This window comes from Lathyrus oleraceus, chromosome 5 (assembly GCF_024323335.1).
Source record: "Lathyrus oleraceus cultivar Zhongwan6 chromosome 5, CAAS_Psat_ZW6_1.0, whole genome shotgun sequence".
NCBI classification, from domain to species: domain Eukaryota; kingdom Viridiplantae; phylum Streptophyta; class Magnoliopsida; order Fabales; family Fabaceae; genus Lathyrus; species Lathyrus oleraceus.
Window position 1 is genome coordinate 149,941,161 of NC_066583.1, and position 5,689 is coordinate 149,946,849.

General features: G+C 42.5%; 1 pseudogene; it reads right to left on the minus strand.

Moving 5' to 3' along the window:
- Positions 1-8: 8 nt before the first annotated feature.
- LOC127079123 (quinolinate synthase, chloroplastic-like) lies at positions 9-5,390 on the minus strand (annotated as a pseudogene).
- Positions 5,391-5,689: the final 299 nt, after the last annotated feature.

Genomic DNA, 5,689 nt, shown 5'->3' on the forward strand with positions numbered 1-5,689 from the left:
CCAAGATGGGCAGTAAGGAATGCATCACAATACATTTATTTTATCGTATCCACAACTTCATGGCCAAATAGATGATGAACAATGCATGATCCATCCTGATAAAAGTAAAGTCGTGGTAGTAAGTACTAGAGTATAACTAAGAGAGAGAGGTTAAGTCTAGTTTACCTTGTAATGACTGACATGTGTCAAGTCTCAGCAACAGGTAACCTGCTGTAGCAGGTCACACAGTTGCTACTATAAATGCAACTGTGTGCTACTGTTTGAAAAGCACTCATAACAGAATTCTGTTATAACAGATAATGAAAAGTTCTTCACTACTATGAATTCTAATATGGTATCAGTTAGTTAGGATCGATCCATGGCATCGCCGTCTTCTCCGGGATCGCCGTCTTCCGCTCACGTTACGCCACCGTCCTCGCCACTCATGGCGGCGACTGATGATTCGCGTCGGCTTCAGTTCTCTCTCAAAATCGCGCATAAACTAGATGAGAAAAACTTTCATCTATGGCGTCAACAGGTGGAGCCGTACATCAACGCTCATAGTCTTACAGATCTCGTTGTTTGCACTCGCATTCCTCCTCAATTTGTTGATGACGAAGCTCGTCGTAAAGGTACGGTCAATCCTGCGTACTCGATTTGGCTTCAGAAAGATCAGTTACTGTTATCGTGGCTTCAATCCACACTTTCGAGCGAAATTTTGTCGCGAGTGCTTGGATGCTCTCATTCGCATCAGCTCTGGGATCGTTTGTTCACTTATTTTCAAAAACAAACTCGTGCGCGTGCTCGTCAATTACGTGTTGAATTGCGTGCCCTAACTCTTGATTCACAATCTGTATCTGATTATTTGTTGAAGATTCGTATGATTGTGGATGCTTTAGCCTCCATTGGAGATCCTATTCCCAGTTCACATCACATTGATGTTATTCTTGAGGGACTTCCCAGTGAATATGCTTCTGTTGTTTCCGTCGTTGAAAGTAAATTTGGTGATATGGATTTGGATGAAGTTGAGATTCTTCTCACTGCTCATGAACTAAGGCTAAACAAGTTCAAGAAATCAACTGTGCCTGATCTTGGCTCTCTAAACCTTACACACACAGCGCCTCAATCTACTTCCCCTGAGGCGCCTCAATCTGGCAGCACTGACTCTCCTAACCCTCAGGTGCCACCTTCTTATGTTGAACCTGAATATTCTAGTTTCAGAGGTGGTAGGTCTAATAGAGGAGGTCGTGGAAAAGGTAGAGGTGGCAGAAACTCCAATGTTCAATGTCAGGTGTGCTCCAAAGTTGGACATTCTGCTCTAAATTGTTGGCATCGGTTCAATCAACAGTTCCAACCTACTGTTCATCCCAGCAATCCTTACACTGCAACTCCATGGCTTGTTCCTCCAGTGCCTTATGGTCAATTTCCTGCTAATGTGTGGACTAGACCTCAAGCTCCTCAACCTAGGTCATCAAGTGCCTATCCTCCTCCAAGCACCTTCATTGCCAATACTGCTCCCTCTACATCAGCTGCTTCTTGGTACCCTGACTCAGGTGCTTCCTATCATGTCACCAATGATGCCAATAACTTGCAACAAGTTACTCCTTTTGAGGGACATGAACAGATATACATAGGCAATGGTCAAGGTTTGGTTATTAATTCTGCTGGTTCTAGTCAATTTTTATCTCAAAATCATCCACACACACCTCTCACTCTTAATAATCTATTACATGTGCCTTCAATCACCAAAAATCTCATAAGTGTCAGTCAGTTTTGTCGTGACAATCGTGTTTATTTTCTTTTCACAGCTGATACATGCTTTGTGAAATGTCAGGTCTCTAATGCTGTCCTGCTAGCTAGTAAAGTTGGTTCTGATGGGCTCTATGAGTTTCCAAGTCTGCTTAACGTTTCCAAGTCTGCCATGTCTCTAGATTCTTCAAATAAAATTGTACCTTCTGTTAATTCTGTTAGTATTTCCCCTTCCTTATCAAATGTTTGGCATCTAAGATTAGGCCACCCCAATGTTAATACTTTGAGGTTGGTGCTACAAAATTGTAATCTCTCTTTCAGCAATAAAACTCATGAATTTTTCTGTTCTGCCTGTTGTATGGGCAAGGCTCATAGACTGCATTCACCATCCTCACACACCACTTATAATCATCCTTTAGAACTTGTTTACTGTGACTTATGGGGACCTTCTCCTCAACCCTCTACACAAGGGTTCACATATTATATATCCTTTGTTGATGCTTTTTCCAAGTTTACTTGGCTATACTTACTGAAATCCAAAGCTGAAGCTCTTGGTGTTTTTAAACAGTTTAAGTCTCTTGTTGAACTGCAACTTGGCTTTTCCATTAAAGCTGTTCAGACTGATTGGGGTGGGGAATTTCGTCCTTTTAACAAATTTTTGACTGACTTGGGCATAGTCCACAGAGTTATTTGTCCTCACACACATCACCAAAATGGTGTGGTGGAAAGAAAGCACAGGCATATTGTGGATTTAGGTTTAACACTGTTGAGTCAAGCATCCTTACCTCTGACCTACTGGGATTATGCTTTTCCAACTGCTGTTTTTCTTATCAATAGGCTTCCCTCTGCAGCCATTCAATTTCAAGTACCCTATTCTATGTTGTTTCACACTACACCTGACTACAAATTCTTGAGAGTATTTGGTTGTGCCTGTTTTCCTTTATTGAGACCTTATCATTCCCACAAACTGGATTTTAGGTCTCAAGAGTGCTTGTTTTTGGGTTATTCCACTTCTCACAAGGGGTACAAGTGTCTTTCTCCCTGTGGAAAATTATACATTTCCAAGGATGTGCTTTTTAATGAGTCCAGGTTTCCTTACGTTGAACTGTTTTCACCGCCTAGCCCTCCTACCAGCAGTGGTAACAGCCCTGCCACACAACATTGTGCATCTTCCTTAGAGTCACTTTTCTCTACTGTTTCTCTGCCTAAACCTGTTCCTCTGACAGCAGTGCCCTTTTCCCCTGCTGTAGACATCTCACCTGCCTCTACTACCTCTCCAAGGCAGTCCGTCAGCTCTCCTGAGTCCACTCCTGCACCTGCAGTGTCTCCTTTGCCTCTCACACCACCCTCACTCCCCACAAATGCTGTACCTATTAACTCCAAACCTGTTAACCAACACCCTATGCAAACCAGGGCTAAATCAGGGTTTATTCAACCTAGACAGCATTTCACTTTGTTACTCACTCACACTGAGCCCAAATCTGTCAAACAAGCTCTCACTGATGATAATTGGAAAGCTGCTATGCAGTCTGAATTTGATGCATTGTGTAAAAATAACACTTGGTCTCTGGTCCCTCTTCCTCCCAACAGGCAGTCTATTGGTTGCAAATGGGTTTTTCGCATCAAGGAAAATCCCGATGGCTCAATCAGCAGGTATAAGGCACGCCTGGTAGCCAAAGGCTTTCACCAGAAACAGGGTTTTGATTTCAATGAGACCTTCTCCCCTGTGGTAAAACCAGTAACCATCAGACTCATCCTCACCATGGCTCTCACACATAAGTGGTCAATCCAGCAGCTTGATGTTAATAATGCCTTCCTCAATGGGCTGCTCCATGAAGAGGTGTATATGGATCAACCCCCAGGCTTTATTACCTCTGATTCTTCTCTGGTGTGCCGGCTACACAAAGCTCTTTATGGCTTAAAACAGGCCCCTAGACAATGGTTTGAAAGACTACAGGCAGCCCTGCTCAAGTTGCAATTTAAACCCAGCAAATGTGATCCCTCCTTGTTCATCTTTGCCTCCCATGGCAGCACTGTTTACTTGTTAGTATATGTTGATGATATAATCATCACTAGCAACAATACTACTCTGCTCACCTCCATTATCAACAAACTCAACTCTGATTTTTCCCTCAAACATCTTGGTAATTTGGATTATTTTCTTGGCATTGAAGTCAAGCCTTCTGCTCAAGGATCCATGTTTCTCACTCAAACCAAATATGTTAGAGATTTACTGCAGAGAACTAACATGGCTGGCTCTAGTTCTGTAACCACTCCTATGCAGTCCTCTTGTAAACTCACCAAACTTGGGTCACCTGCCCTTGCTGATCCATACATGTACAGGTCTGTTGTTGGTGCCCTCCAATATGCCACTATTACCAGGCCTGATATTGCCTATGCAGTCAATAAAGTTTGTCAATTTATGTCTCATCCTCTAGAATCACACTGGGTTGCTGTCAAACGAATTCTACGGTACCTCCAGGGAACTATTCAGTATGGGCTTCATCTATCCCCTTACACTTCCTCTAGTCCTCCCTCTCTTCAAGTCTTTTGTGATGCTGACTGGGCCTCTGACCCAGATGACCGAAGAAGCACCTCTGGTGCAGCCATTTATTTTGGAGGCAACTTGGTCTCTTGGTGGTCTAAAAAGCAACCTGTAGTTGCTAGGTCCAGCACAGAAGCTGAGTATCGAAGCTTAGCTCAAGCCACTGCTGACCTACTGTGGCTTCAGACTTTATTATCTGAACTGTGTGTTTCTACTCAACAGCCCTTGGTGCTCTGTGACAATCAATCTGCAGTGATGCTGGCACATAATCCCATCATGCACTCGCGAACTAAACATATGGAGATTGATCTCTTTTTTGTTCGAGAAAAGGTTATTGCAAAGCAAATCAGAGTTGCTCACATTCCTGGTGTGGATCAAATTGCGGATGCCCTCACTAAGCCTCTTTCTTCTACAAAGTTCCTGGAACTTCGGCACAAACTCAGAGTTGCTAACAGTAGCTCCCCTTGAGTTTGTGGGGGGGGGGTATTAGAGTATAACTAAGAGAGAGAGGTTAAGTCTAGTTTACCTTGTAATGACTGACATGTGTCAAGTCTCAGCAACAGGTAACCTGCTGTAGCAGGTCACACAGTTGCTACTATAAATGCAACTGTGTGCTACTGTTTGAAAAGCACTCATAACAGAATTCTGTTATAACAGATAATGAAAAGTTCTTCACTACTATGAATTCTAATAGTAAGGATTTAATAGAGTCTACATTGTGCTCAGGATGTATCACAGCAATCTCTTCATCGGTCATTACTGTCATCTGTTGGAACAATTCTACAATATTTGCACCCATGTAAGAATCAGGCCCATAATATATGCTCAAATCTGGCACTTGGGCAAATGCCTGTAGAATAGTCTGGATAACGTTTGATGAGGTACAGGTTATTGTTGGCACAAGCTCATGAGCATATGCCTTTGTCTCTGACTTAGTGTTAATGTATATGACATGCAAAGAAGTAAACCTAGAAGCTGGCTCAAGATACTCCATATAAGTAGAGGTAGCTGCAACATCAGCCAGTGAACAACCAATACGCTCATTTAACATTCTATAAACATCGACCTCATTGAAACCGACTTGATCAAGGATGGCGCGCACATTTTCCGACATAAAGTCCACACCTAGCACTGTTATGGATTTGCATCCAGCTTTTGCCATATTTAGCTCCAACAGTCTTTTTAAGCTCGAATTAACAATATTTCTTTGATCAAATATCAGAAAGTTCAGAAGTAGAGAAATTGTTCACAAGATTTGGTTTCTCATTTTGAGTTTCGCCGCACAAATCAAACGATGGTACTGAGAAAACACCAAGAGATGGCTCTTCAATGTGTTTGAATCGATCATTCCAATCTTGTTCCACAACATCAGTTTCCACGTCGTCATCAAGTGGAAAATAAACAAAACAACAACAT